Source organism: Ochotona princeps, chromosome 7 (assembly GCF_030435755.1).
Source record: "Ochotona princeps isolate mOchPri1 chromosome 7, mOchPri1.hap1, whole genome shotgun sequence".
In the NCBI taxonomy this organism is placed as follows: Eukaryota; Metazoa; Chordata; class Mammalia; order Lagomorpha; family Ochotonidae; genus Ochotona; species Ochotona princeps.
The window spans coordinates 44,131,395-44,144,717 of NC_080838.1; positions in this window are offsets into that span (position 1 = coordinate 44,131,395).

The window sequence follows — 13,323 nt, forward strand, 5'->3', positions numbered from 1 at the left end:
AAAATTATAACAACATGAAGTTAAGTAACATGCTACTGAAAGACCAATGTGTTGATGAAGAATTGAAAAATAAAACTTTGAGAAAACAATATTACTGTATGACCTATAATTTGGTAAAGAATTTAATAATAGAAACTATTTTTGAAGAAATGAAAATAAAAACAAAAATATTAAAACCCACGAGTTGTAGCAAAAACAGTATTGAAATGACTATTGATCTTACATTTTGCATGAAGATTGCCTTATATCAAAGAGAATATACGGTATTTGTCCTTTTGGGATTGATTTATTTCACTGAGCATAATGGTCTCTAGTTGGGACCATTTGGTTGCAAATGGTAGAATTTCATTCTTTATAAATAGCTGAATAGTATTCCATGGAGTAGATGTACCACTGTTTCTTTATCTACTCCTAGGTTGTCTCTACATCTTTGCTACTATAGATTGTGCTGCTTTAAATATGGGATTATAGATACCTTTCTCATATTTAGACTTCATTTCCTTTGGATATAGTCCTAGAAGTAGGATAGCTGGGTTATACAGCAGGCTTATTGCTAGTACTCTTAGCACTCTCCATACTGACTTCCATAGAGTTTGTACTAACCTACACTCCCACCAAGTTCCTCATTTTATGGGAGCCCTACTTTGTGATATTCACTGAGATTGAGAAACATGTATTGTTACTTCACCATGAATTCAGGTGTAACAGAAAGTGGACCAGTGAAAATCCCACTTCCTTCGTAGGTCTCTGTGACAAACACAGAAATAAAAACAGTGAATATGCATTCAAGTTCTATAGGATGAGTCTATAGGATATTCTGTACCAACTGAATATGCAATGGATGCTTATTTTTAACTAACTAACTAACTAACTATTCAAGATGTTGTTTATAGCCCTTGTTTAAACTTTTGAGGAACAGTAGTTTTTCAATCTACTTATTTTCAAGTTTTTTATTGAATGAAGGATTAAACTTATGACTAAAAGGTAAATTGAAAGCATGTCAATTTAGTTAAATTAAAAGAAAAATGAAAGGAGAGAGGAAGGAAGGTGGGAGCAAATGGTAAGGAGGATATATTAAGAAGTATCATTATACTCATGAAACTGTGTATATAAAACACTTGAAATTCTTTCCCTTAGGTAAAGATAGAGCATCTTGTATACACTGGTTCACTCTCAAAAGGATGCAATGGTCAGGACTGGGTTTTTACAAAGCCATGAACCAGGAGTGTCATCCACATCTCCCAATTGGGTGACAGGGGCCCAAGCACTGGAGCCATCTTCTACTATCTTCCAGATACATTAACAGTTAATAGGATTAGAACTAGCATTACTGGGAATAGTACTCACATGGGATGCTGGTGTCTCAGATAGTGCCTTAACCAGCTATACCACTTCACTGGTCCTTATATTTTATTTTTGGAAATAATATGGTGGCAGAGCAGACACTTCCGCACCCTGGACCCTGGCTTTAGCCTACTCTGGTACTGGCTGGTGTGGTCATTTGAGGAGTGATCCAGCAGATCTCTGTAATTATGACTTTCAAATAAACAAACAAATCTTTCAAAAATACTCACAGAGTGACATGACAGGTAATAAGAGGGACTGATGCAAAGACATGGGATAAATCAGTGATAAATCTAGAGTCTAAGATTTGGAATCAGCAACTTTTCCACACATTCTCCCTCCCTATCATATTGTAAGCAGTATGGGTTTAATAACTGCGGATTGATGGTGAAATTAGAAATGAGAATGGTGGTTTCTGTAATCTTCCTTTCAGTTTCATATATACAGATTGCCTTTATTTGGGGGGAGCGTCATTGAATTTACGGCTGTTTATTCTTACACTATCTCATTGAATGTAGACACGTTATAAATTAATTCAATAACAAATTAATTCAGAAGCAGTAACTTCCTTTGGAATTACTCATAAAGGTTCTATTTCTATAAAAATGCCAACTATTTTAGAATTATTAAACTAATGACAACCCTTCACTAGGTTATCTAGTTTGGAACATTGCAAAATGAGCACTGACACTATCCACTTTTTGAGCATGACTCAGATCAGGGTGATTGGATTTCCAGAGGACCCAAGGATGTCTTTCAGCATTTTGTCCTGGCATAGCCGCGATTCTTGATTCTTCCAATCTCTTTCTGAGTAAGCTATAAAGAAATGCTGCTGAAGGCATTTCCTGTTTCTTGGTACTTTTTTGTGATTTCTATAACTTAACCTGTGCCTTGTGCCCTGTTAACTTCTAATAGTTCTAATTGGCCAACTGTCTGCTCTTACGTGATCATAAAATCCTTTTAACATTTCACTTTTCCCCCTTTAGAAAATGTATCCTAGTTTCCGGAACATAACCTTCAGTTTCTTTCACAAACATGAAGGCAGAGAATTCATTCAAGCTCTCAACAACACAGCCTCATCCGTCACTGACTTCCCACTCATTCTCCTGATGGCCCTATGGGTGCTTTGCTCAGTTGTATGCTTTTAATGCCATAAAATAAGCTTGCCCTCCAATTTGGTAATTTTTTTCTTTTTTTGCCTCTTGTTCTACTCTGGGTCCTTTTCAGAGTTCCCTTTTAAGTAGAGAGGATTTGCTTTTCTATTCCTTTAACAATTTTGGATCCTGAAAAAAAGAGCTGGAACTTAGCTTTACTTCTCTGCATCATTCTAGAAGCATCACTTCCGGCCTTGATCCTGTAAAATGCTAAGCAAATGTACCACGTATTAGTGGGACTGGCATTCTGAGTGATGCCGAGATTTAGAAAACAGGCCTCCTTTCTGTTTGTCCTGACAATAATTCAGTTGATCTGTCTTCTCTGGAATATATGATCATGCAGTTTTTTTGTCCCTTCTTAAATCTCCATGTTATCTGTGAACACCTCTAGCTCCCATTTGGGGCAAAAATCGTGTGTCTAATAAAATATAATTACTGCTTCCTATATTTTTGCTTATCTTTGCATCCTAAATATTATTTGACCCTAACCCTGGCATTCTCTCCTTCCTTTTCAGATCATGCACATACTAAATTAGAAATGAGCTTTGTACCAGATCCCGCCTTACTTCCTCCACTTGATGTAATCCTGTCCTGTGCCTAGGTAATTAAAATCTTCCACTATTACCACCCTGCCCTTTTCTTGCTCTGTACACTTGCAAGTACGTGTGTGTGGGAGTGGTATCTGATAGTGTCTTTCTGACAAAGCAGCCTGTAATGTTGCTGTTATCACATTTTTGACCAGTATAACACACAATTCCTGTCCGTCAGTGAAGCTCATCTCAGAAATCTCCCACTCAAGAATGATCAAATTTTCCCCATAAACAAAGCAGGATCTTTTTTTTCTGTTGATTCTTACAATCTGAGCGGCTAGACAGAGTTGTCATTAAAAGGTTTATAAAAGCCTCAGATTAATGTACTAACATTGACAAGGTTTTGTTAAACAATAATGGACCACTTTATGTAAGCAATTGCCTGTGGTGGCTGAAGAATAATTGTGATATATGCACATGTCGCATGCTTGCGGATGACCTTATAAAATGGCTGCATATTTTAAAAAGAAGCAGAGCCCTGCACATAAAGAAAATTCTGAAAAATCTAGGAGCAGTCTTTGGATTGTTTGCTGCCACTGCTTCTAGGCAACAGGCAAGAGATGTTTACAGTCTGGGCTCTCCCCTGCCCCCATCTCTGGAAGCTTTTCATCTGCTGCTGCTGCTGCTGCTGCTGCTGCTACTGTGGATACAACTAAAGACCCAGTGCCCGGGTAGTGCCCCTCCTCCACCTCGCTTCAATCTCCTGTAGCCCAGCTGTTAGGGACTATCTAAGCTAATCACCCCCTTTGCCACGTTGCTTGTTTGTGGAAGTTAATGTCATGTTCAGAGAGGATAGTGCTACATGGAGAAGAGAGGATTTGATTTCACATTTTACCTGTGAGAGAAACAGCATCCCGAATAAGATACTTCTCTTGTCCTTGATGCTTGACTTCACTGTCACTCACCCTCCTTGGCATTGGGGTAGGCTAGTGAAGTGGGATCAGGGTTTCCAGATTGAGAATACAACTTAGAAAAGGAACTCTTAACCCCAGCTTCCCAAAAGCAGTTTTTCTCAAATGTGATGCTCACATTTTCCACAATGATAAGAAAACAGAATGAAATATGATTTTAGTTTTCTTTCTAAAAGCACAAATCTCCATGTATTTTTGAAATGAATGGGTGGGGATTTAGGTAAACAATAGTGGCTTTAAAATACCAGATTCTAAAGGCAACTTTTAACCTTAGGAAATGAAAGAAGAGCGCTAATTCTTCTTTTACATTAGGGAAAATGAGGGGGAAGACATATGACAAAGGAAAGAAAAATGTGTAGAGGCAAAGAAAAACTGAGGATTGACTAGGGCTGCCAGGCCAAGGTTATTGTTGCAGTTGCCAGGAAACCTCTTACACCTTGTTGTGATACCACCCAGAGCTGGCTCAGGCCGGACAAGTAGAGCAGCAACTGAATTTTGAACACATCAGCTCAGCAAAGATACAATGAGAATCTTAGTGACGACAGAGGCCTCAATTTGCTCTCTTGAGGGGACACTGAACTACATCATGTATAAAGAATTCTTTCTCTCATCTCACCCTAACAATTTTCTCAGGATATTGCACACAGTCAAATGAAGAGTTCTATGGAACTCTTTATTAGAAATCCAGACCCAGGGAATTAATGCTTGTGTAATAAACCCGGCTCTGTTGTTTTCTGCCAGGATCTTCATCTGTAAGGAAAAGACCACACCTGCTAGAGTTATTTTAATAATTTAGTGAGATAATACATATAAATCATGTAATGAGATAATACATATAAATTAGAAAATGTTTGGAGTATACACATAAGAAATGTAAGCTATTGTAATTGACTTATCGTTCGATGAATTAAAGGAAGGCAGTTGAATGTTACTTGTTACCATAGTATTATCAACGACAAAATCTGGCTGTTATTTAATAGTATTAGACATGATTTTTTCAAATTTCATCTTTTCAAGCAGAACTGAAGAGTTCTTTCTGCAATTATTTGGAAATTAAGCTAAAACATGGACAAACAGTGTTTCTTAATGAGGTCAGGTCAGTGCATTGCCATTCATATGTCTGTAAGTCCTTGCTATACTTCTAAACTCTCTGAATATTAATAATTTTTACTTGATTACATTTGGGTTTTAACCCAGTATCAAAACAGAATGATGTTCATCACTGGTTTATAGGTGGGAATTAAGCCCATACCAGTTAAATGATTTTTCCTTATCCTAGCCAGTAAGTGATAGAGCCAAAATTTTGTACAACTTATAATTTGAAATCATGTGTTTTCTCACTATGTGCTTATGTTTCAAATAGAGGACATGGAGTGGGGCTCAGGTGGAAAAGATAGAAAGAATGGATCAGGATGGGGGAGGAGAGAGATAAAAGAAGATAATTGGGCAGGATAATATGATATCTTTGTATCCTGCACAATGAGAATGTTGCTGAAAAATAATGACAGACCCTAATATCTACTAAGTGTCCGACATCAAGACACATTTAAAGACACAAAAAGAAAAGGCACATCCCAGTTTGTTAGCGCTTGCCCACCAGCCCAGGTACAAGCACAATGGTGTTCCTAAAAGAGTCATTGTCTTTTATATCCAGATTTATCTTGTACTTCAAGGATTTACTTTCACAAGTTTAGGCAAAAGCTTTAGCAAACAGAACCAAGAAAGAGATTGGCTGGAAGTTCTAAACTATGACGCATTATATACACAACATCTTTGATTAATGCTTTTATTCATAAAGAGGATAGAACACCTATATTTCTGAACCAATCTTGGATACCATTCTATGCTAAAACTGTTGACTTCAACTGCAAGGGTTTATTTGACTTGGGTCCTTGTTACTTCAGAGATCAGCTGTCTTCTTTAACATGTTTATAGTAACTGGGAGTTACTGGGAATATTTGGTCACAATCTGCAACTGACAAATGTAGGTTTGTGGACGTGTGTGTGTGAGAGAGAGAGAGAGAAAGAGAGAGAGAGAAAGGGAGAATGAGAACAGGGATTCTCTTTGTTTTATTTCTTCTTACCTATCTGTCCTTTTCAATATATTCATCAAATGTATATCTATGCAGGATTAGAATTTTTTTTTTTCTTAAAGAACACTTACATTGGCAAGGTCATGGAAAATGTTGACAACGATCTGCCTTACTTACTATGGACTTTTAACCAAATAATAACGACCCTAGCCCTAACACAGAGATATGAGGAAGAGCAGTGAGTTAAGATTTGGCCTAGTCCTTTGAAGACTAAAAAGAATCGGAATATTAGGTGATTATAGCAGAATTCTAACCTCACCGAGGAATGGCACTGCAATAGATCTGTCTTAAGGGTCCTGAATTGAAACTGAGATGGATTTTTGTGCTCTGTTTCTGAGAGTTGCTGCAGGTTTTATTCTGTAAGGATGGTATTGAATGTGATACCAACAGAGATCAAAAATATGATTTCCTCATTAAGAGGAAGAAAGAGAAGGTGATAGAAGAGGGGAAGAATTTATATTGCCTAAGTGATTAAGCAAAAAATAAATCTAGGAAGAATATCAAAGGACTAAGCAGGAAGGTACCAAGTGTGAGTCCCCAAATGAATGGAAATATGGAGACAGACTTACGGGTCTTCGACTGGTTGGCCTGCCTGACAGCCTGCTGCATTGCAAAACCTACCTTGGACAAACAGGGCCACAGCAAGCAGCATATTTATTGCGGCTAGAATATCACGTGCAAAACAAGCAGAGCGGGTTGTAACCTCCGTCCTTGTTCCTGTTCAGATGTTTGTCCAAGATTACTTCCCCGTTTTAATGAAGATAATTAGTTCCTTCCCTGTTTCAATGTAGATAATTAGTTCCAGGAAGCCCCTCCCTATCCCTCTTCCCCTAGAGAAGAAGGTATATATATATGAGGAGTAAAGTAAAGACCATTGGCATTCCCTTTCACCAAGTATGCGTGTCCATGTGTTTCTTGGGCTAGCAGTCCGGCATTTCCAGCCCACTATCACCATCATATTATATAGTCTTAGAAGCTGTTAATATACTTTTACATTAACATAGCATATTTGTAGCATGTTGTAATGGAAGAATTTGAAAGTTGGCAACACTGAACTGTTGAGGGTGATTACTTGCACAGTTGGCAGGTTGAATTAATGGTAACTCTGCTTGACAGCATCTTGCTCCTACAAGGACAAAGTTTCTGTGTTACAAAGGTACACATTTTATATTCCAATGTCAGGAATCCAGGCCACCTAACATCCATTAAACCCACTGAAAATGGGGAGTTTAACATGTGGTGAGCCTGTATTTGTCCTTCTCTCTGTATATCTTTCAAAAAAAAGTCATTTAAAAATTTGCTTTTGGAAATAAGAATGGGGATGATGCAGTCATCTGAAGCATTAGATTACAAAGCTTAGAAAATTGGAATCCAAATGACTAAATAAGGTGCAGTCACACTATCTTATGTTGTTCTTGATATGAAAAAAAGAACAAAGGAAGAATTATATTTCCAGAGGTTTGACTGATGGAAATTGCTGGTAAAGAAGCAATAAATCAATAAACAATCAATAAATAATTCTGTGGAGCAAGAGGAGAGAGAAGACAGAGACAGAGACACTGTTGCAGCAAGAAGCAAAGCCAAAACAACAACCCAGTGATAGCTGGCATTTCAGCTGAAGCTTGAACTCTGTACTAGTAAAATTTACCCCATTAAGAAAGGATGAATGAGCCATACTGGCAGATGTAACACAGGGATACAGGCGACATGAAGATGCAAGGAAGCATGACACATTAAAAAACAATAACACAAAAAACACAGAGTCTCGTGCAATGGCTAGTGAATAAACCCTTGCCTTGTAATCACTGGAATCCCATATGGGAGCTGGTTTGTCTCCCAGGTGCTCCACTTTATTTCCCGCTCCCTGAGTATGGCCTGAGAAGGTAATAGAGGATGGTCCAAAGCCTTGGAACCCTGAGCCCACATGGGGGACCTAGAAGAAGTTCTTGGCTCCTGGCTTCAGATCAACTCAGCTCTGGCTATTGTGTCCACTTGGGGAGTAAACCGGTGGATGGAAGATCTTCCTCTCTGTCTCTTATCTCTGTAAATCTGCCTTTCAAATAAAAGTAAATAAATCTTGATAAAATACTCCATTAAAATTAGATCCTAAACTTAAAAACATCTATGAAATGACGACTATAGAATTCAAAATAGTGCTTGTAAGAAAATTCAATGAGATGCCTTTTATCATCACCCAAATCAATTCAATTCAAGATGGATCAAAGACTTAAGTGTGAGACCTAAGCATATGATATTGCTGGAAAAAAAAACCATGAAGGAAACACCCAAGATACTGGTTTAGGGGTATGACTTCTCAGATAAGAACACCAATGCAAAGAGAACAACAATAACCAAAAACCAAACAATGGGACCATGTCAAAGTCTTGGTGCATGAAAGAAAATGAGTAATAGAGTGGAACAACATCTATCAGAATGGGAAAAATATTTGCAAATTACCCATTTGACAAAAGATTAAATCCAAAATATTTTACTAACTTAAAAAAAATCAACAACATGCTGTTGTTATTCATGCTGTGATTGATGTGGCTGTTATGAAATGATGTCAATCCGAAAAATAGTTAAAAAAATGTTCTAGATATGAGAAAAAAAATGTCTTTGGTATTTTGAGATTGCAATAAGCTTGTAAATTGCTTTAAGTACGATGGGTATTTTGATGATATTAATACTTTCAATATATAGGAATTTGATTTTAACAGATAATTTTGTACTATGAATGTTTACTGTTAGTACCAGGTGTGAAATATGGCTTTTTGTTATTGTTATACTTTTGTTTTCAAAAGATTAATTTTTCTGGCCGAAAGTCTTAATTATTTTAGAGGTAATCTGTGTGTGTTGCCATGTGTGTGTTTTTCCTCTCTTCCTGCGTCTTCCATGAGGAAGATATTCTGACTTTGTAGATGAAACATGCTTATGCTTTATTGTACAAGAAGTCTTATGTTTTTAAAGCAAATAAAGGTGTTTAAAAAAAAATCAACAACAAAAAGAATCAACAGATCCACTTGAGAAATGAGCTAAGAGTTAGACAGTTATCAAAGAAGGAAATAAAGAACCAAAAAGTAAGTTTTCTTTTTTTTTTTTTTTGAAGATTTCTTTATTTTATTACAAAGTCAGATATACACAGAGGAGGAGAGACAAAGAGGAACATCTTCCGTCCAATGTTTCACTCCCCAAGTGTGCCGCAACAGCCAGTGCGCGCCGATCCGATGCCAGGAACCAGGAACCTCCTCCAGGTCTCCCAAGCGGGTGCAGGGACCCAAAGCATTGGGCCGTCCTCAACTGCTTTCCCAGGCCACAAGCAGGGAGCTGGATGGGAATTGGAGCTGCTGGGATTAGAACCGGCGCCCATATGGGATCCCGGGCACGTTCAAGGGAAGGACTTTTAGCTGCTAGGCCACGCCACCGGGCCCCAAAAAGTAAGTTTTAAAAATGCTCAACAACAATAGCCATTAGGAAAATGCAAATCAAAGCCACAGTGAGCTCTGGGTGGGACACAAAGATTAGTTACTCCTCACTGGGGTATTGAAGATTTCTCTGCATACCCCTCCTAAAACTGTTCACCTAAACTGTTGACATATGTCTTGTTAGAGTTATAGAGTTAGATAACATGAAACACAACCAGGTTCAGCAAAATCATGCTTCAGCGCTATAAACTGCTAAATACTAACATTAAAATAGACATGAGACAGCTGAATAGTAATCTATAACCATTTTAAGGTGTATAGAACCCAGTTGTATATAAAATAATAATTGAAATGTCAATGTAGAAGTCACAGGATGTGGTTCAGAACTTGCATTCTTTTTTTTTCTCTTTTAATATATTGGTTACTCAATACCATGTCAACTAATTCCATAACGTTATAAATGGTTACTGATGTAATGTCAGGGTTTTTAATTGATCCGGGTGATACTCCACCAGCTCTACCTTCAGACCAGAGATGGTCTCCCCAAGAAACCGTTGAACTTATCTGGACAATAAGATGCTGGACTTCATGTATCTCCTTCTTTCTGTAAATCTGCCTTTTCAATAAAAATAAATCTTTAAAAACCAACAATATAAATAAGTAAATCACCCACACACAATCCTAAAATATTATGTAACTCATGATACTGTGTACAGAGTTTTGGTAACATTGATATTGAATGTTAATCTAATCATAGATTATCATATAGCTTTTGAGAGGCTGAGATGAGGGTGTATGTGTTTATATACATATAGAGAAATTAGACGTATTAAAAAAGGTAAATTCTTACCCTCCATAAGTTACAAAGTTAAAAAAAAAACCTCTAAATGTATATTTACACTTATGGAGAGGAATACAAAAACAGTATTTGATAGATCTCTGTTTTGTGTTAAAACTTGAGCAATTTGGGGCCCAGGGCCTAGTAGCTAAAGTCCTCGCCTTGCAAGTGCCAGGATCCCATATGGGCGCCAGTTCTGATCCCAGTAGCCCTGCTTTCCATCCAGCTCCCTCTTTGTGGCCTGGGAAAGCAATCAGGGACAGCCCAAACCTTTGAGACCCTGTACCTGCACTGAAGAGGCTCCTAGCTCCTGGCTTCAGATCACCTCAGCTCCGGCCATTGCAACCACTTAGGGAGTGAATCAGTGGATGGAAGATCTTCCTCTCTGTCTCTGCTCCTCTCTGTATATCTGACTTTCCAAAAATAAATAAATAAATATTTTTAAAACAACTTGAACAATCACCTCAAGTTTATAAATTTGATGGTGGCAATTTCGAAGCAGGAGGTCTGTGTATAGATATGAAGAGAAGAAATTCTGTGGCCGTAGGATACAGATAGATTTAGTTAATCCCTGCTTAGAACCTAGAAAAGTTCCCAGAAAGCCATTTAAACCAGGAAAATGATGTCAATCATCATCTGTAAGGTATGATATGGCAGATGTTGGGTTTGTGTTTATACATACATTGGAAAGATAAAAGGAATAAAAGGAATAAAAATTAAGCAACATAACTGCCTCATGACTGAACAAAAATGTTCATAATTTTACAAACCTAGTTACTAAAGTTTGCTTGATCAGAAAATAATGGAACATTTAAGAAAAACTATTAATTTATTACAAATTAAATTATTTGTGGTATTACTGAGAAAATTCTGAGATGTCTCCATAAGTTTGAAAACGTTCTTTGTATGAATAATATGATAATGCTCTAATATTATGGTGGACAATTCTTGATCTACATGGGACCCACACTGCAACAACATAGCAAAAACATATATATATGAATTCATTAAAATTATATGCAGACATTAGATATGTCATTAACAGAAAGAGGAAGCATTATCGAATATTTTTGTAACAGAACATATAGAATAGAACGTATACAGAAGTCTGATGAGTTTATTTGATATAAATCAAGAAATGTTTAAATAAATATATAAGTAAGTAAGTCATCTGCTTTCTGAAGTCCAGGTGAGCCGATTTTCTACATGTAGGCTGGTACTCAGTATCTATGAATATTCAATAAATATCTTTAAAGTGAATGATTAAATAAATCATTCAATCATAGCTTGGAAAGCAACTTGAAAAGTCTAGGATCTTAAAGGAACCCAAATCAGAAAGGCCGATTTCATTTAAAAGATCATAACTGAACATGTTCTATATCCCTCTTCTTGGTCACTTAAAAAGCAATACCAGAGCCATTGCAGTGGCTTAGCAACCTAATCCTCTGCCTGTATTGCTGACATCCATGTTGGTGCTAGTTCCTTTTCCATCTGCTCCATTTCTGATCTGGCTCCCTGCTTATGGCCTGGGAAAGTAGCAAAGAATGGTCAAAATCCTTGGGTCCCTGCACCATCATGGGATACCTGGGAGAAGCTCTTGGCTTTGGATTGGCTCAGCTCCACTCCAGCTGTTAATGGCCATTTGGGGAGTGAAGCAGCAGGCAGAAGATCTTTCTGTCTCTCTGCAAAAATCTGCTTTGCCAATAAAAATACAAACATTTAACAAAATCTTACTATCTTTTCAGAGTTAAAATATTGATTTTAAGTTTCATATCATTCCCCCTTTTCACTGCACTATTCATTTATTAATTTGTGTTTTTCATTTTGTGATTCAAAATGATAGCTATGAATAAACGAGAGAATAAGCAAGTGTACTTCCAACAAATCCCTACAATAGCTGGGGCTGGACCTACCCCACACTGGGAGCCAGAGGCTCAACCCAGCTCTCCCATTGCAACTCGTTTTTGAATAGGGAATCTCCCTGAAGGTTATTCTCAGGTCAAGGAGGAACACAGGACAAATCAGAAGCCTGGATGAGCTAAGGGTAAAACATGCCCAAAAAAAGATAAAAGTCTTGTGTGCTGAGGTTTTTACAAAACTCCTAACCTCGGAGAGAAGTCAAGCATATAAGCAGAGTTTCAAGAAAAGCTGAATATAGCCAGAGGCTACAAAACCTTTGAGAAAGACAAGCCAGATTGTATGAAGGATAAAACATTCTCTTCACTCAGCTCAGGTAGGATTCTCAGTAGCAAGGGACTGTCATGAGGACATGTATGGTGAGGGTCTTGGTTTTTCTCTGACTGGGCATGTGGGGTATTGCCTGGCTTGCAATGCTGTCTCTGTGTACTGAAATTTGTGACTTTTATTCGTATTAAGGGAGATTATAATCATTGCTTGTATATGTTGTTGTCTGTCGATCACATAATCATCACCTCTTTGACTACCTAGAAATCCTACAAGGAAGGACCATTCAGATACGTGAAGACCATTCAACCTTTCAACATTCTTCTCTCTTGATGGAATGTTTTGAATGGCTTATTTTCAAGTCATTCAGTCATCACTGCTCTCACATACGTATTGCTAACATGTTCAAGCTTGTAGAAAACTCCTGATAATTTTTCCTTCACATTTTAGACAATGATGTTTCCTGGTTTCATACAGTTGAAAATACATCATCTTTCATATCAGAAAAGCACATGTCTGGAGCAGAGTTGTTCCCATGTTCTGGGTTTGTCTTTTTATTATTATTATTATTACCTAAGTTTTGAACTTGATTCTTTTACAGTGAAAATTATAGTAAATTAGAGAAAAATCTACTGTAAAAATTAGTTGTGACTATTATTCTAACAATATGAAATGTGTCAGGAATTATGTGTGAAACATAATAAGCAGTCAATGAAACTTCTTTTTATGTTAGTGTATCATACCTATCACTGCCCCAAACTCATGCAAAATATTTATTCTTATGTAT